The following is a 20,853-nucleotide window of genomic DNA, read 5'->3' as shown; positions in this document are numbered from 1 at the left end:
GGAAGGCAAAAGAGTTTTCGGTCCCAGGCTAGGATCCCATCGGCCGCGAAGACGGCGGTTCCCTTTCCAGCAATCGTTGCCTCCGGGGCGCCGATTTTTTTAAGGCGCGAAAGAGCAGGGCTAGAGACGCTGGGTCTCGATCACTTGCAGGTTGCTGCCTTTCCTCCCGCAGGTGAGAGAGGAAGGACGAGCTGTGGTCCGGTCCAGCAAAGGCGGTGAAAATCTTGCAGTTTTCTCCGAGACGCTTTGCTGCTGCTGCTGTAACACAGCTCGCTCTCTCCTCTTGGAAGATATCAGGGATGTATTCAGCTTGGATTCTGATTCAGGCAGAGTGTGCTGTGTGGCATCCGGGAATACAACCGGTTCGTTGGTGGACCCAACTTTTTCTTTTCATTATATCAGACAGGAATTCTAAATCAGAATTCCTTGGAATCATTGTGCAGTATAGATTGGGGAATACGTGTTAGGCTGACAGGATAATCAATCAGTTTCTTTCTTAGACCCGAATCATAATCTTTGGTGATTGTCAAATTCACCCATTCTCATCAAGTTGGAGGAGGAGGGAATACCAAAAGGACATTTTTGCCAAATTCATAATGGTCTGACAATTCTGATAAAAAACAAGCCTTTAATGTTGGGAACTCACAGATTCCTCCTTTGAGAAGGGATCATGTGCCCTTTGCTTAACCAAGATTGTTTAGGAGTTCTCTGGATTGTGAAGAAAATAAAGTGATCTGACTAAAGCAAGGGTGGGGAGGACAGCTCTAGAGACGAAGTTCAGGACTCCTGCAAACTTTAGATTTTGCTAATTAAACATTTTGCACTGATGCAGAATCTGTAAGTCAGATATTTTTATTATATATTGTATATAATATCTGACTTACAGATTCTGAACCAGTGCAAAATGTATAATTAGCACTCTCTCGCTCTCTTGCTCTCTCTCCCCCTCCCTCTATAGCTCGCTCTATCTGTCTGTCTGTCTGTCTGCCTGCCTGCCTGCCTGCCTGCCTGCCTGCCTGCCTGCCTGCCTGCCTGCCTGCCTGCCTGCCTGCCTGCCTGCCTGCCTGCCTGCCTGCCTGCCTGCCTGCCTGCCTGCCTACCTACCTACCTACCTATCTATCTATCTTGCATTGGCTTGTGAATATCTAGTATGTAAATTCTTAAAATCATATGGAGACTGACTTGGCAATTAGCCATGTTAGACTCTATACAAACAAATGTAGCTGCTCTGTACTATTGCATTTGTCAGAACATCTGTTTGAAGTCTCAAAAGATTTTTAGAAACCAGAAGAATATATGGGAACACAAGTACATTTCTTAGCCCATAGAGTTAATTTATAAATTCATGAACTAACACAAATCTCTCACAATTCATTTAATACACAACAATAAAAAAATTAGAAAAGTAAAGAAACTATGCAAAACAACACATAATCCACCCAGTGCTGAATAACAACAACAACAACAACAACATATGTATTCATCACAAAACAGGCTCATCTACCATCGGTAGTCCAACCAACCTTGAAATTTGGTTCCATGGTACTTCCAGCTTCCCTGTATTTTTATACTTTGTGCCCTCACTATCCCTTTTTACCACTTCCTTTTTACCACTTCTAGCATTGCTGGAGCAGTTGCTTCCCATCTTCCATTATAAATTCCATTTCAAATTATGGGAGAAATTAAGAGCTTCAGATGTTAAGCTTGAATGGTGCTTTTAAGAGATTTTAAAATTTTGAATGGGCCATCCTTGCCCACTTAATTCTATACTTTTGCAAAGATTTCAAGACACTTTTAGGACATGTTTGTGTTGTCTGCTAAGTTCTTTGCATCTAATAATAACAAATGAAAGATGAGAGAAATTGCAATCTTAATGCCTCAGTTTAATAAAGCAACAACTGAAGGGCTGGAAATGAAATTTCTGAATGGGGGTCCAGAGCTTTATATGCTTTGTGTAATAAGATAGTGCTGCAATATTTGCCCTGCAATTGCTGTATAAGGTTCCCCTGTCTCATAATTTTGAACTGTCTGTACTGCTCAGATAATTCAATATAACAGCCCTATACCTCCAAACGGTCATTGCATACTATGTCATTCATAGAAGTAAAGGGTAGAATGATTATGGCCCACAATTTTGCCTCCTAAAAAGCAAAAATGCTAAAAATAAATCTCATTTTCATGGCCTGATTTTTGTTGCTTTATTAAAATGGGTGCATTAAGACTTTGTTAGGGAAATGCACCTGATTTGCACTCAGCCTCTCCCCAAAGCCTCCTTCCCAGGGGGCGAAAAAGGCCATCCTTGCCCATTAAAGATCTCATAAGAATTACCAAAATCTTTTGCTCAAATCTTTTTGAGATTTTGCACCAAAATGACATGTGATGAAACCTAATCAACTAGGATGACGGAAACTTAACCAGTTGGGATGCTGGTCAGCTGTCTAAGATGAATACTGAACAATTTTTTTTATTTCTATTGTATTTATTTCTATGCCTTTTCCATTTCTTATTTGTATGACTTTGCATGAAGTAATTCAGCAGCAGAGAAATTAAAATTCTCACCTAGTGCTCATTTATGTTAATTTTATTTACTGATTATCCTGTGAAATCCCCGTTACAACTATACTATTCTGTCATATTGCTAAATTTTTCTTCTCCTTCAAGACAATTTTCAAAGCATTTAAATACTTACAATAATTGTTTTTCTTGTTGCTTGTCCAGGCAGTCTCTTGAAGGGTTATTAACTTAAAATACAACAAAAGAATGGCTTACTTATTAGGTAAATACTTATTTATAGGGATTGCCAATCAGCATGGATTAACTTCAGCATTCCAAAGCATGTTTCTTAATAAATCACCACTATTATTTGAAAAAATATGCATGAAAGACGTATATTTGAGAATTGTCCTTGATCTGAAATTTTGGAAATGAAAGAATTACTGTAGTTTTAGCAATTCATTGTATGTTGGATTTTGATTGTATTTTTAAAAGTATGCTTGAAAAAAAATAGCAAGATTATGATTATATTTTTCCCGACAAGCCAGGTTTTCTAGCAGCAACAGTAAAAACATTGTGGGGTATATTTTTAGCCAAGCATGAATAATACGTGTAGTATATATGTATGTATGTATGAGTTTATTCCCCTCCATTTCCAGTTAATGTGAAATTGATTTCTATTACCTTAGTAAATATTACTTTGACTATGAAAACCGTGTTGTACACAAATTAACCTTTAGGTGGTGAGTAAGCTGAGTAGTCTATTGCGGTGCCCCTTTGATGTATCTAAGAGCTGATATTTCAGAGTAGATTACCATGGTAATTACGAACTGCAGGCCATGTGAACAGAAAGGTCTTTCACAAAACCTGATTTATGGTAATGCACCATCCCGTCACACTACGATCCTTTATTCACAGTCTCACCAAAAACAGAAATCAAGATGACAGATTGAAATGGCTTTGAATGTATTGAGATTTTTACTGTATAAGCAGATATTTGAGTATTTAACTTGGACAAATTGCGTGATGATTTTTATGAGACTGAAGCTAATTTTAATCTTAAGGAAATTCAGGTTATACAATGAAATTGTTTTTTTCATGTAATTTGTAATCACATACTTGCATTTGAATGTATAACAAATGCATACAATTACAGGTGGTCCTCGATTTACCACCACAATTGAGCTCAACAGTTCTGTTGATGAGTGAGACATCTGTTAAGTGAGTTTTGTCCCATTTTACTGTCTTTCTTGCCACATTTCTTACATAAATCACTACATTTGTTAAGTTAGCAACATGGTTGTTAAGTAAATCTGGCTTCCCCATTGACTTTGCTTGCCAGAATGTTACAAAAGGTGACCATGTATGATTATGGGACATTGCAAGTCATAAATATGAGTTAGTTGCCAAGCATGATCACATGACCATGGGGACGCTGCAATGATCTTAGCTGTGAAAAATGGTCATAAGTCACTTTTTCCCCGTGTCGGTGTAAACTTTGAATGGTCATTAAATGAACTGTTGTAAGTCAAGGACTACCTGTATTGAAAGCTAATGCTTTTTAAAACAACCATCATAAATACAAAATAAAGCTCACTTTCCCCAAAAAAACATTTGTAAAAGTACTGCTAAGAAAAAGGTGTCTATTATTTATTTTGATTATTTCCACAGCTATGTTTTTACAACTTATAACTCATCATTAAATCCTTGATTCTGAAATTAACTCGGCGGTTTGGTTTGTACAACAATGAAGCACCAACAAATCACAGTGGCTGGGTGTCTACAATATGCTGGACCCCAAACAAGGTAACCACATTTTAGTTCAGCAGTCCAATTCAACCCAACCACCAGATTGATTCTTGGTTTTCCTTCAACAGTGGGAGTGTTTCTTCCATCAATGGAGTTCGGTTGGAGATACAATAGTGCAGAAGTAGGAAAGATGTCATTTGATTACTTGGCATCTGACTGACTGAATTATGTCTGCAATTCTGACTGTCATCTCCAATGGTGTTCTGCTGGTCCCACAGTTCTCCAGAGCAATAGGGAAAGAATACAGAACAGCAAAACATACATCGGAAAGTTATATCAATCTCTGTTTTTCCAGTGAAATGCTGATAGGATTAGAAGCAGTGCATGGATATAGGGAGCCTCTTTATTGATGGGAGGCAGATCATAAATTCAACCATGTATCTTACATAAAGATAATGCAACCCTTTTTAAAGCTGTTCTAGTAAATGGTTGGATTCATTCCCATGCCTGCAATTTACATATAAGAAAGCATTCTTTGAAAGATACCGCAGATATCAATCGAGACATATATAATGGCAAGTGCAAAGAATTAAAACATGGCAGTAGAATTCACAGCCTGTTTTTTGTCTGCAAGTCTTACGTGCAGAAAGTGTAATCTTCAAAACCAAGGGAATCCTATATTCTTTCCTGCTACATGATCATCTACAATAAATGGATCATTGGTTTGTGGTTGGTGTTGGCAATGGGAAGTCAGCATTATAGTCTTTATTAGCACGTTGATCAGATTAAAGCCTTAAATCCACTGGGTAAGAAAAGAAAAAATCATGCAGCTACAATATATAGTATGAGATATTAAAATATAACAGTCTATAGCATGTTGAAGTACCCACAACTACTCTTTAATGCAGTATAACACATACTTAAAATTATATGCACAATTAGCATACGGTATATTTACACTATGCAATACTCTTGGTATTTAGAAGGTAATTTTGGCTGGCCTGCTTCCAATTATTCCAAGGTGGTGTACTGACATGTTAGCTCTGAATTTCAAAGTCACATTTAGGCCAAATTCTTGTTAGTGTGTGGGATAAATTATCTCTAGATCTCTAAACATAACCACTTCCTTATGGCAATTTTTTAATGGACTATTATTTAAATCATACTAAGTAATATGAATTACCCTGTTACTAATAAAAAGTCAAGAATAGTATAGTAGTTATGTATACAATCAATATTTCATAAGAGGAAACTCATACCCAAAAAGGCTAATTTTACACTTTTTAATCCTCAGTTGTTGTCAATGGAAAAGATTTAAGGATGTTATGTTAGTTTTATGAAATGTTATGTGGCTGTAGCAGTGTTGGCAAACCTTTTTGTAAAAACGTGCCAAAATTGTGCGCATGCTATTGTGCATGCATGCATACCCACACCCTCAATTCAATGCGCCCCCCCCCAGCCTTCGCATGCGTACATGAACCCCTCCCTGTGCGAGAGAGAGTTTTTGCCCTCCCTAAGCTCTGGAGGGTTTCCTGAAGCCTGGAAAGCGTGAAAATGGTCTTCGCTGGAGAGCCTCCGGAAGCCAGAAACACATCGTTTCCAAACTATCGGTTTGCCCATTGGGCCCATTTTTCACCCTCCCTAGGGAAGCCTGGGGAAGGCGAAAAACTGGCCCAACGTGGCAATCGGTAGTTCAGAAACAATCTGTTTCCGGCTTCTGGACAGCCTCCGCGGGGGCGGGGGAAGTCGTTTGTGCCCTCCCTAGGCTTCAGGAAAGCCTCCAGAGCCTGGGGAAGGTGAAAAACAGGCCCAATAGGCCAACTGGAAGTCCGTTTCCAAACTTCCGTTGGGCCCGTTTTTTGTTCTTCCCAGGCTCCAGAGGCTTTTCTCCCCCAGCCCTCCAGAAGGCCGAAAATCAGCTGGCCAGTGTGCATGTGCGTCGGACTGGAGGGCTGGCATGCTGGCAAATATGGCGTGCCATAGGTTCGCCATCATGGGTCTATAGGGTCCTATCATTTAACAGAAACTGTTACTTAGTTATCTGTGTCAGCATAAGATAGTTATTTCATACTGGAATCCTAAAATTAAAAGATGTCCTATAGCATTATATAGGATTAGGACTGTGATTTAATTTCCCAAATACTAATAAACTGGTCGCTATAGATGTAAACGTAACTTTAAAAAGATAAATAAAAAGCATTTTTGTTTTCTGTTTTAAGCTAACCAGAATTGTGTGAATACAACTGAACTGGAGAAATTATGATCTGGCTATTTAAACCTTAAGGCAATGATGAGCGTACTGTGCCTTCTCAAAATTCTTTTTAAATTTTCACCCTAAAACAACGTAGGGGTCTCTGTCCCTAATCTTATTTTGCAGCTGTAAAGAGGAAGGAGATGGTAGAAATTGGGAATTATAGAAGATTTTACACCAAGTCCTAAATTAAAGCTACTGTTGCTCTCTGATTAGTGAAACATCCACTTCATACATTTATATTTTATTAGCATAAGCCAAACAAATTGTCAGAGTGTATTCAACAGCATAGTGTCTGAGGTCTTTAGTTCTATTGCTAAGTTGCTTGAAAGGGCAGTTCTGCTAAGATAAGATTGCCTTGTACATTATCACACTGAAATAAACATCTTTGCTGGAATAATACGCTGAGATTCCATAAAGTGCTAATTATCCAAAAAAAAAAAGACCTCAACCTCCTTTTTCCATTGGCTGCTTTCCAAGTAGGGAGTCTTCTTTCTTCCAGGCATAATCTGCATTCTTTGTTCTGAGATGTACAACCCAGTATTTAGCTGTATGAAAACACACGTTTTGTTTGATTGTAAGCTTTTAACCAAACAACCTTAAGATTTCTCACAAAGCAAGAACTTTTCAATGTATCAGAGAGAGAATTCTCCCTTTATAAATGTTTGGGCCACAAGGAATTTTACATTCCATTATGGAGAATCAGTACCGAGTTGCTTATGTCCAAGAATCTCCACACCTTTTATCAGTAGAGCATCAGTTCTCCTCCTCCATCTATTCAGTTCCATTTAAGCTTCAGGCATGTAATTGCTTTACAACTGATTAAAACAGGGCGATGACCAGACAGTTGCAATAGGAGCTACATTCCATATTAAGTGCAATGATCCTCCCCCAAATGAATGATTATTTTGAACCACAGTGGAACTTAGTTACCTATTAATATGATGGGAACCTCAAAAAAGGTGCAGAAATGCTTTGCCCATAGAAGTTAAGAAAAATTACAAATACAGAATTGCTCATAACGAATATATATATATATATATATATATATATATATATATATATATATATATATATATATATATATATATATATATATATATATATATATATATATATATTCGTTATGAGCAATTCTGTATTTGTAATTTTTCTTAACTTCTATATATATACGCACACGCACATATGTACATGTTTAAAATGAGTATATCAAAGCTCTTATGTTAAAAGAATGTTTTTAGGATGCTCAGACAATTGTCTGGACTGCTGAGTTGTGAAATGTTAATAGGTAGATAAATGCTAACTGAATTTACATTAACTCAATAAATGATTGATACATTAAAACAACATCCTTTGGAGCCAAGTGCGTAGACTTTCTGCAAGTTCCTTTCAAATTTGTTCCTTGCTTCCTTCTTTTTACACTCTTTTGTATTTATTGGATCTCACGTTCTCTCTCAAATTCCATTTCCATTCCTTATGGATTAACAGTAGAAAAGAAACTTCTCACAAGAACTTGGAGCATTCTATTATTGTTAAGAATATCTTCGATTTTCTCATTGTGTTTATGTGCATGTGAGGAAAAAAAGCAAATGAATTACTTTTGGAAGGAAGGGGCATACCTCCCCCTCAAAGCAAACATCGGTGATGGATATAAAGTTCCTGCTCATCACCCCCTCCTCATTTCTAAATTGGCTTTTCTTGAGGCTCCATGACCTCAGTAGTTCAAAAAAACCCATATTTTTTAAAAAAACAGTCAATTAAAAATACACTATGAGAAAAACTAAAAAAAAATGCCAGTGACAGTGCTCTTGAAACTCACCCTAAAATGAATAATTAAAAGCAATTTTTTTCTCTTGGCAAGCTGTTGGTAATGATCAGAATCTGATAATTACCATCTCAGAGGCTTGGCCACTTGCATCCAATCTAGTGCCCATCTGCTGGTGGGGGTGAGATTGGGAAAGAAAATTGCAGAACAGTTCGCAAACACATTCCAAAGGAGATGATTCTAATTAGTTCATGGTGCTCTTCAAGAAATAATAGGAAACTTTGTTATCCAAACAACCAAAGAACAGCTATCATGGAAAAGAATAAAATTATATGCAACAGATGATAAAAAGTAATGTGCATGTGCTTTGAACAATAGACTGTTCACTAGGATGCTTGCTTGCAGCTGTTTGGTGTGTTACCATCCTTTTAATACCAGTGCTATTTCTTCCTGTCTGGAAGCAGGAGAGAGACAACCAAAGGAGACTCTTGGAAAGATAACACAGCAAATGAAAGCTTGTCCTTTTCATATTCTCTTCTGGCAGCTCTCAGCTTCAGTGCTTTTATTTTTATCGGGCTTTACACGTGGTCCAGTTGGCCTTTAGCAGCATACTACAGATTCTTGCCAAGCGCTGTATTACATTATCTCAGTGATATGTTTGCTAAAATCCTATGAAACCAGATGCTGGTCTTACTTTGTATGCCCTTGCTCCGTCACAGATAATTGAGAATATAGCTCCTACCTACTGTAGGTTAAATATAGTGAGGATTTAGTTGGCTCCCTATCATGCTTGCCTGCTGCCCCGCCCTCTCTAATTTTAGATGTGCATGGAGTGTATTTCTCTCAGCTCTCCAATTTCTTTGTTGCTAAAATAAAGAGGGGGAGGGGGAAAGGGAAGTTTTCTTTGAGAAACTGAGTGTGTTGCACCATATTTATCTCATTCATTTTTATGGCTCCAGGATATAAGAAATGTATCAAAATGCATGGGATCCTAAGATTTTATCAAGAAAGGATGATATAGAAACAACTTTATGCATTAGTGGATAATAATTGTTCCTGTTTTTCAGATTTATAAAATGAGGCTATGATTTAAAGTACATTATAATACAAGGTTAAAATAGAAATTTTTAAAATCATATTTTCAAAAAGAAATAGTCTTTTTGAGAATCTGATTTATCCTCACAAACTATTTTGCCATCTTAATGTATTATGTCAGAATAAAAGCAGTTAATATTAGCCTAATTTGCCGTGAGTTTTCTCTCGTGAAATATTGATTGCGTGCATATCTACAATATTCCTTGCCTTTTTATCATAACAACATAGATCACATTATTTAGCATGATTTAAATAAGTCTGTGTAAAAGTTTTGCCAAATAAGGAAGTGCTTATGTTTGTCTTAATATATGGTGTCATCTTAAGCTAAGGCTTTCTGACTGGAGCCAATTTGTTGTACTAGTTAAAGCACCAGACTAGAAAGCAAGAGAGTGGGACTTCTAGTCCTGCCTTAGCCATGACAGCCAGCTGAGTGACTTTGGACCAATCAGTGTCTTTCTGTCCAACCCAACTCACAGGGTTGTTTTTGTGGGCAAAATAGGAGGAAGAAAGTGTGTGGGATATGTTCACACCTTGAGTTATTTGTAAAAATAATAAATGTGGGATACAAATAAATAAATAAAATTTGCAATGTTCTATACTTACGTTTGCCATAGATACCAAACATTGATACAAATCTATATAATGCAACATGCATGTTAGATATGTGTGGAAAGCTCCCCCTCCCCAAAGAATGAATTATTTTGGAAAATATTTAAAAAGGCAGAATATTATATTTCCCCAAAGGAGAAATGGCGAAACATGTTTTTAGAGGCAGAAAGCAGCCCCCAATAAACCAAATCTTTCCAGTCAGTCTCCATGTTATTTCCAGCACCTGGAACTGAACCAGAGGAATTTTCCTTCCAACATATGTCAGTTATACCATTGACTGAAAGGATTTGAAGGAAGAAATACCTTAATAAAACATGCAAAGGATATAAGATGAGAAGCTGTTGTATACTGAATAACCGAATTTATTTTTATCACTGACACATAATAATACAGAATTTCTATAGGATTCAGGCTTCTCTACCAGACATAGATAAACATAAACAATTGTCCATTTTTGATCTGGAGTCACCAATAATATTCCTGTAGTATTTCTGTTAGATCGGGTAATGGATAGGCACACACAGGCTAACGGTAACAAGAGCTCTTTATTAAGTACAACAAGTGAGAACAATCCAGCGAAGGTTGAGTCTGACAACAGCCCTTTTATAGGGAGCTGTCAGACCCTTCGACCAATAGGATTAAACCTCTGTTCCCGCCGGAACAGAGGACCTTGGTGGAAACCACTGTAGTTAAAGCAAGTATCTAACAATCTCAATATGCAGTCTGTTAGGTAAAAAGTTCTGAGCCAGCCTAGAGAACAGAATTCACATAGAATAAGGTGACCAACTTTTTTACAATGAAAAGGAGGACAAATAAATTGGAAAAAATATATCGTAAATAAAAGAAATATTTTATTCATTACAACAATAATACACTAAAATATGATATATGCATAATAAAAACATTTGCAACATTTTATATTGTAATTATGCTTACATGCCTGTTAATTATTATTTAAATGAGTACTTTTCCATTGAATTAATATTTTTTGTCAATGTATCATCTTCTAACAATATATTGGAAATATCTGAACAAGAAATATCCTTCATATTGAATTTTACGGCAAGTGCTGCAGCTAGAGTATCAACATTCAATCTCGATTTCTCACTTGTCGAAAAATCGTTGGCAATTGAAAAAAACTCTTTCAACTGCTGCATTAGTTCCAGGGCAGCACAACGTAAATTGAACAAGTATAAATAAATGTTCACATGGAATATGTTCATTTTTGAAATGGCTGAAAATATCCACCCATCTTTTATCAATTTCAACATGTTGATTTTCCCCATTGTATTAATTTTTCAGAATTTAAATATACATTCAGTCTTTTAATTTCTTCAAAGAGACAATTGTCGTCTATTTTAATGTCTAGCATTTCTTTAGATAAAAATTCAACACAAGATTCAATATCTGTTCAATATACTTGCGATGAAGTAAAAAACACCATTAAAAACTGTTTAATAAAATATGTCACATAATGCGCAACAGATTAGCCTTCAAATATCAAAAAGGAGGACATGTAGGAGGACACTTTTCAAGGGAGGACAGAACTTACAAAAGAAGGACTGTCCTCCCTAAAGGAGGACGGTTGGTCACCTTACATAGAATGGATTTAGGAACCCTTGGAATGAAGTACACTTGGTTTTTGGTGGCTATTATTTCTTTTTTATTTAACTAAATTCAAATAATAACAGAGAAAGATATATATATATATTAGTCATGAAATGGACAAAGGCCAAAAATGCTTTCACATACCATTTCCAAAAACACAAATTATAAATATACGATATGTGTGTGTATATACTTATATACTTTTTCAGAGGCACAGAGTGACTTGTTTTGGGATTAGCAAAACCAAGTCACTGTGGTTTGTAAGATACAGCTTCTTTCTTTCTTTAATAAGGCTGGCCATCTCAGTGAATGTGACTCTGGATGACCAACAACTAAAAACAATATCACGATGATTATGAAATAATATACCGGGTTGTCCATCTCAGTTATATTTGTTGTTCTGTGACAATTTCTCTAGCCTAAATTTAAATTTAGAATGAAAACGCTATTGAATTATAGATTTTGAGATTAGTTTAATAGATAAATAACCAAACATAATGAAACTGACATTTTAAAAAACGCTGCTTCTTTATTTTAAAGATACATTATGGACAGGAAGATTATTAGTTTGATTTCATGAAAACTTTAATCTTGAAATATGGAAATTAATTTTGTTAATTATCTTTTGATCTTCAATTTAAATGTAGAAAAAGCTAAGATTTACTTTTTAAAAGAAAAATTGCATTTTTTTTTAGGATTTCTTTGAATGTAAGACCCATTGAATTAATGTGGATTAACCAGTGGCATATCAAATAGCATTGTATTTAAAATAATATTGCAGGAACTTCAATATACCTGAAACATTTTGAAGATATCAACCAATAATTTGGATAGCATTATGCTCAAAAGACAGCTTGCTAATATCAATCAAAAAGGCTGCCTTTGATGCCAAATTTTGTTTTATTAAAATTTGGTTCAATAGATTAGCAGATCAAATAACAACTAATCTTTTCTGCAATCCCTTTTTTATTTATTTTTATTCTGCACCAGAAAATGTTCATGTTTTGTTTTTTATGAATAAAAACTTTATGCTGGCTTTATTTCACACAAGAAGGATTTAATTTACTTTCTAAAAGTCATTCTCAAAGTTTATATAATCAATATCCAAAAACAGAAAAAGAAAACTGAATGTAATTAATTCCCAGTTAACAGTAGCATTAACAAATGCAACAGTAGCATTTTACCTGTATATTGAATTAAATTCTAAAAGGTCAAAAATCTAATATCCAAAAACAGCAATCCACTATACTTTGGCTAATTTGTAGAGTCCCACCTTTTCCCCCCCTTGTTGCCAGTCTGATATTTACATAAACCAAGGTTTGCTTTACTAATCAGCCAGAGGCACCCCAACGTTAAACCCCAACGTTTAAAGTTTCTTGACTCTTTATCGCATCTCACCTCCAGGAAACTAGCAACCAATTTGTCAATACATATCAAATGTTTCTGTAAACCTATCTTTTTAGCAGATTTACCTTAGCACTTTGTGCCATTTCAAAAGCATCTTTGTGTTATGTATTATACACTAGTGTCTTCTTATAGCTTCTGATCAAATCAGTACACATTTTGTAAAGTAGATTTTGGAAAATAATCCAGGATAAGAATATAAGCAACCAGATCTCGAAAATGTTTACATTTTAGTCTTATCACAAGAGATCATTTATAACATATTCTCTTTCGTAAAATGAATGGACTGTGAAAATCCGTGATGGTAATGACACCACATATTTTAAATGTTATTCTGCTTTCCCCCCCAAGAAAACCACAGCCACTTATAAACTGCAAAAAGGATGCAGTGTTCAAGTGCTAAATACTTTAAAAGTCATTTTCTGATTCCATTTTGCTTTCTCTTTTATCCTTTGCTGGATTGTTATTGTCAATTTGCTTTAGTTTGCAAATAACTTGTATTTTATATTATATTTGGAATGATGTAAACAAGTGATTCCTTCAAAAAAATCTGTCTTGGAAATCTGAACTTGGAAGGGTAATGCGGTAAAGGTGTAATTGTATACATTTTGCTTTTCCTATTCCAGACTTCTGTAATCTCACTTTCTATTCTCACGCTTTGCTGTAGAGAGATCAAACACACTTTCTCTATTTATCTCTTCCAAATCACACATTGGAAACTATTTAGATATAGCAGCAGCTGGATAAGCCTTAATTATAGGGTATGCTTATAATTGGAATTTACATTACACATGATCGTTTTCCTACCCACCATTATGCCTGATATGGACTCTTTAATTGGAAAGATATTTGGCAACTTTGCTGGATGAATGTCATATGGATGAATATACTGCCTTGGATTCATATTTCATGAATTTCTAGGCAGTGTGCTTCACATACAAAGATTTCCTGACATATATTTGTGTTGTCATATGTCATGAAGCACAACTAACTGAATTCTTTACCTGTTTTTTCAATAATATAGCATAAGGAAAAAAGATCTATTTTCCAGAAATTTAAATTCAGTGGCATCAGTTGTGCCTCTTGTCAAAGTACTTTATAATTATCCTAATAAACTCTTCACCATCTTGTCAACACATTGTGATATGCAAAGATATATAACTCCAAAATTCACTACACAGGAAAAAAATAATTGTCCAGGAAATATGTCACATTGCTTTATCATATCAGTACAGACTTAAACAACTATTAATATTCCTTATCCTTGGTTTTTCTTTATATTAGTAGGAATACTGCATGCAGCTTTGGTCACCATGATTCAAAAAAGATGTTGAGACTCTAGAAAAAGCCACAAAGTTGATTAGAGGACTTGAAAATAAAACATGATGAATGGTCACAGGAACTGGGTGTATGTTGTCTAACAAAGAGAATGGAGAGCAGTCTTCCAATATTTGAGGGACTGCCACAGATAGGAAGGGGCTGACCTATTCTCCAAAACTTGTTCTCTTGTCCTCGGTACAGGACAAGAAGCAAGGGATGGAAACTAATCAAGAAGAGAACCAATCTAGAACTAAGGTGAAATGTCTTGACAACGAGAAAAAGTTAATCAGAGGAATGCCTCCAGAAGTTGTGGGTGCTCCATCACTGATTATTTTAAAGAAGAGATAATTATTTGTCTGGGATAGTATAGGTTTCTCTTGTTTAAGCAGGGAGGTGGACTAGAAGACCTCCAAAGTCTCTTCCAAGTCTGATATACTGTTAAAAATGTTAAAGAGATACATTTGGATCCAGGAGGTCCATGAGCAGAAACACAGGACACTGTACGGAAAAATAAAGGAGAAGAAAGATGTTCTTCTCGTTTTATTTTATTATTATTTTCAGAAGCCCTTATATTAAGTCCTGTAGAAATTGTTTGACTTCCCAATATACGGTAATTCAAATGTTTCTTTCCTGTTATTCTAGACCTGGAGTAGATTGGTTTCAGTGAATTTTAGTGATCTGCCATGCTTAAGAGGTCCTTCCTTCCTTCCTTCCTTCCTTCCTTCCTTCCTTCCTTCCTTCCTCCCTCCCTCCCTCCCTCCCTCCCTCCCTCCCTTCTTTTCTCTTCAACCAGGTTCTGAACAGTTGCTTAAAAAGTATTTCATGTGAAGTTTTGTCTATGGTATTTACAGTCTGACAAGATTGCAATATTTTTAATATTAATATTTTAAAACTTTTTTTACCATCCATTCATAAAGAATCCCTAGTAATGTTGGTGCAGTACATTGCTGAGACCAAACGTTTGAAGTCAGAAGTCTTGGTTTTGCTTGGTTTCCCTACCTGTTGTACTAGTGAAAAAAGATGGATCATGGCACTGTTGACCAGCATAAATGAAACAAAAATTATAAGGCAATAATAACACTTTTATTTCAAAAATATATTTTATTTCATGAAATTGTTTTCCTTCTTTTCAAATTCAATTGCTGTTGGCTCTTATTTATTCAGTAAGAGATTTTGAGATTACCTGACTACTAAGCCTATTTATTTTCCACTTTCATGGTAGAACTCAGAATTAGTATATTAAGAGATAATTTGAACTCTCCACTGCTGTTACATTGTTCCTTGGTAGTTCAGTTGCTTTGAAATAATTTAGTTCTCAATGAGTTTTTTAATTCATTTTCTTGTTATTAAAATTATACTTACAACAGTATAGTAATATTTATGGAAAGGCAATATACGGTATAAATAAAATGTCCAAATAAGATCTCCATCAGATTGAGGTAAGTTTTTATAGAATTTATTAGTTTATGAAAAAGAACAGGTGGCTCAAAAGATAAGCAATAAAGTAGTGATGTTTTCATGCATTCCTTTTATCTTTCCAAGTGCCTTGATGATCTTGCAGGTGGCATAATTTATCATATTCACTAGAATAAAACTGGAAAAGATCTGAAAGATTTATTGAAATAAAATGTTATATACTAAGTGCGTTATAGCAGTCTGAAATGTTCTTTTGTCAAGTAACTGTTATTTGAAATGTTAATCTTTTTCACTCTGACAACTTTTCGTTGAATAGTTTGATATGGGACACATGTAACAATTAGAACTGAATAAGTCAGTGCTTCTCAATTATTTTCTGTCATGCCCCCCCTAGGAAGAAGAAAACATTTCGCGCCCCCCCCCCCCGCGTGACTGTAAATAGTATCATTTGTCTATAAAATTGTTATAAGTACACCTCTGCATAACATAGCACACCGGTCTTTCCTCGTCTCCCACCGTAGTCACATGCTTTCTTTCCTCTTTCCCTCTTACTTGTCTATCCTTCCTTCCACCCTCCCTTCCTCCTTCCCTTCCTTCCTGCCTCCCTTCCAGTTCCCTCCTTCCTCTTTCCTCCTGCCTGCCTGCCTTCTTTCCCTCCTGCTTATCTATGCTTCCTTCCTTCCTTGCACCTCCCTCCCTTCTGCCTGCCTGCCTTCTTTCCTCTTTCCCTATCCTCCTATCCTTCCTTTCTCCCTCCCTCCTTCCCTGCCTCCCTTCCAGTTCCCTCCTTCCTCTTTCCTCCTGCCTGCCTGCCTTCTTTCCCTCCTGCTTATCTATGCTTTCTTCCTTCCTTGCACCTCCCTCCCTTCTGCCTGCCTGCCTTCTTTCCTCTTTCCCTATCCTCCTATCCTTCCTTTCTCCCTCCCTCCTTCCCTGCCTCCCTTCCAGTTCCCTCCTTCCTCTTTCCTCCTGCCTGCCTGCCTTCTTTCCCTCCTGCTTATCTATGCTTCCTTCCTTCCTTGCACCTCCCTCCCTTCTGCCTGCCTGCCTTCTTTCCTCTTTCCCTATCCTCCTATCCTTCCTTTCTCCCTCCCTCCTTCCCTGCCTCCCTTCCAGTTCCCTCCTTCCTCTTTCCTCCTGCCTGCCTGCCTTCTTTCCCTCCTGCTTATCTATGCTTTCTTCCTTCCTTGCACCTCCCTCCCTTCTGCCTGCCTGCCTTCTTTCCTCTTTCCCTATCCTCCTATCCTTCCTTTCTCCCTCCCTCCTTCCCTGCCTCCCTTCCAGTTCCCTCCTTCCTCTTTCCTCCTGCCTGCCTGCCTTCTTTCCCTCCTGCTTATCTATGCTTTCTTCCTTCCTTGCACCTCCCTCCCTTCTGCCTGCCTGCCTTCTTTCCTCTTTCCCTATCCTCCTATCCTTCCTTTCTCCCTCCCTCCTTCCCTGCCTCCCTTCCAGTTCCCTCCTTCCTCTTTCCTCCTGCCTGCCTGCCTTCTTTCCCTCCTGCTTATCTATGCTTTCTTCCTTCCTTGCACCTCCCTCCCTTCTGCCTGCCTGCCTTCTTTCCTCTTTCCCTATCCTCCTATCCTTCCTTTCTCCCTCCCTCCTTCCCTGCCTCCCTTCCAGTTCCCTCCTTCCTCTTTCCTCCTGCCTGCCTGCCTTCTTTCCCTCCTGCTTATCTATGCTTTCTTCCTTCCTTGCACCTCCCTCCCTTCTGCCTGCCTGCCTTCTTTCCTCTTTCCCTATCCTCCTATCCTTCCTTTCTCCCTCCCTCCTTCCCTGCCTCCCTTCCAGTTCCCTCCTTCCTCTTTCCTCCTGCCTGCCTGCCTTCTTTCCCTCCTGCTTATCTATGCTTTCTTCCTTCCTTGCACCTCCCTCCCTTCTGCCTGCCTGCCTTCTTTCCTCTTTCCCTATCCTCCTATCCTTCCTTTCTCCCTCCCTCCTTCCCTGCCTCCCTTCCAGTTCCCTCCTTCCTCTTTCCTCCTGCCTGCCTGCCTTCTTTCCCTCCTGCTTATCTATGCTTCCTTCCTTCCTTGAACCTCCCTCCCTTCTGCCTGCCTGCCTTCTTTCCTCTTTCCCTATCCTCCTATCCTTCCTTTCTTCCTCCCTCCTTCCCTGCCTCCCTTCCAGTTCCATTCTTCCCTCCTTCCTTCTGCCTCCTTCCTGCCTGCTTGCCTTCTTTCCTCTTTCCCTCCAGCGTGTCTGCTTTTCTTTCCTTCCTTCCACCTCCCTTCTGCCCTTCTTCCCTCCCTCCCTGCCAGCAGCTCCTCCAGCATCCCAGCTGGAAGCAGCAGCACAACAGTCGCCGTTACCAGGGGCGAAGGGGTGGCGGTGGCAAGATCGGGCGACCGCCGCCCCTTTGTCCCTTCCCCAACAGCGGCTGTTGCGGTGGAGCTTCCAGACGGAATGCTAGCGGTGGAGCTGCTGGCGGGGAGGCGAGCTACGCGGTGGCGAAGATGGGCGGTCCCATGCTTCCCTCCCTCCCACCCCCGCCCGAGCAGGCTTCTTGCACAGCTCCAGCCCGGGGCTCCAATGAAAATCCACAGTCCGAAGTGCTGCCACTTCCAGGCGGCATATATTATGCCTCGCCCACGCCTTCACCGCCGTTGCACCCAGATGGAAAGGGAGCCTTCGCGCCCCCCTTTATGGAGCCTCGCGCCCCCCCAGGGGGGCGCGCCCCACTATTTGAGAACCGCTGGAATAAGTCAATATATAGATATACCATAATGTCGGGGTCTATGTATATTAATTTCTACATAAGCTGGGAACAAGAAATGAAATGTGGTACCAATAAAAAAACTCATTCCATTTACTTAAGTGATCATTGCAAATGCATTACTTCGCTTTATTATTAGGATGAACTTTGATAAAAAATGTTTGGTGAGTGCATATACATGTGCATATACATATAATATGGTACTTCCATAATATTAAGAATGAAATCCAGATATAAACTAAATTAATCCTTTCAGGAATGTGGCCCTGATCAACCTATGATGGTAACGATCATACATTCACAATAGAAGTAGAGTTTTTGTGAACATCAGCATACCAAGCTTCATCTAATTTAACTCAGTTCTTATCGGTGGTTCAAGTTCTTGAAAGGTGAGGAGCAAATGAAAAACAGTGACTAATACAAACATAGCAACAATGATTTCCATTCTTTATTGAAAAGGCTAAGTTGAACTAGTGCAGAAAAAGTAGGCCTCATTTGCAGTGCAACTTAGGAAAATATACATTTCTGTGTTGAAAATAAATAGCATTTACACTGGACTTAATAACCCCAAATTTAAGTAAATTTTCCTGTCATTCTACTTCACATTTTGCTACTTCATATGCAAAATAAAAATGATTGAAGATATCACCATGTAATTTTATTATTTGTTCTTATTATATTTAGACATAAAATAAAATTACTTGTAGCCATAATGTAGCTTGCCCAATATTCATGTATTGAAAAGAATGCTCAAAGAAATATCACAACTGGGCAAAACAGCATTGTGACAAATCCCATTTCCCTTTTTCATTTGCAAGATAATTCCTCTAAATAGGGAATGGGAACAGCCAGGCCCAAGACATCCAGAGACCAAGCAGTGCCTGAATCAATATATTTGGCCAATGTTGCTCAGCTCAGCAGTCATGTGAACTTCAAGTCCCAATAGAATGGTGGGAGTTGAAGGCCACATCTTTTAAAGTAAAACCTCCATTCCCACCCCACTCCAGGGGAAGGTTACTGCAAAATCCCCATTTCCTCCTGATCAGCTGGGATACAGCAGGCAGAGAATAGATGGGGGCGGCCCAGTCAGAGGTGGTATTTACCGGTCCTCCCAACTAGTCAAAATATCCGTTACCGGTTCTCTAGAATTGGTCAGAACCTGTTGAATACCACCTCTGTAGAGCATAATGTTATGTTTGATTTTTTTTACTTACCACATTGTATGAATTTAGTCACATGGTCAATGAAGCTTAAATGTATTTGTACACATACAGTTAATAGTGTAGTATATAATGCATCATCAAAGACAAATCTTGGTCAGATTTTTGTGACTATAGATTAATCAATGCATAATGTGGCAACTAATACTAATGATATATTATCTGTTATAACAGATTACGGACAACCACTTGAATGGTAAATGAAAAATAATCAAATCTGAATAAGCTGAATCAAGGCCATATTTGAGGAAAGAAAAGAGAGACAAGAAAGTAACAGGGAAGAAAGTCAACAGCAAATAAGATTTGTTTGTGTTTTTGTCTAGAAAATGTATATTCTAAAAAAGAGAAAAAAGTAAATTTAATATGTAGGATCCATCCTGGCTGGATTCTGAGAGAGAGGAAAAAGAAAAAAATTGACAAAGGATACTGTAAAATTCTGGTTGGCAAACTAAATGGTTCTACAATTAAGTAGATTCATAGCTGACTTGAAAATTGTACTCTGAACACGATCAACAATTTTTCAACAAACTAAAATGTCAGAGCAGAAATTGATAGAATTCAACTTTTATTTTCCAGAAATTAGTTCATGTAATTGATCCATGCAAAAATGTTGTTTAAAAAAATCAGATTGCGTCTTTACAATTCCACCAGGTCATTAGGAAATGAGTTTAGTTCCTAAGTAATGTTTGATTTGCTGAAAGACCAGGATATCACAGATCATTTTCCTTCAGGGCAAATTAACATTTTCTCCAGAGATGCTTGCTTTCTCTTATCTCTTATGTCCCCATAAACTGATGATAAATGCAAGGAATGAAATGGGGGTGGGGATGAGGTAAAGATAAGGGTTGGATGGCCCTATGAACATCCGGGAGGGAGGCCCAGATAATTTATCTCCAACTATAATCTATGAAACAAACGTGTTGAAATTTAACAGCTTGTTCAATAAATTAATTAAACTGGGCTAGATTTGATGGTAATAATTTAAATTCAATTTCTTGAAATACAAAATATTTGTAGCTGTAATAATTTGTCTAAGGCAATTTAAAGAAATAATGGAAGAATTTGATTGTAAGGACAAAAAAAATGACATTTCCATGAAAATAAGATGAAATATATGTAAGAAAATAAATACATCAGATAAATAATCCTTAGGAAGGATTATCAGTTGTCTCAAGACAAGACAACTTTGACTGCAATCATGGAACAGTTGATA

This window comes from Natrix helvetica (genome assembly GCF_964273705.1).
Source record: "Natrix helvetica genome assembly, chromosome: 7".
Taxonomy (NCBI): Eukaryota; Metazoa; Chordata; class Lepidosauria; order Squamata; family Natricidae; genus Natrix; species Natrix helvetica.
The sequence above is the reverse complement of the archived record's forward strand: the minus strand, read 5'-3'. Positions refer to the sequence as shown.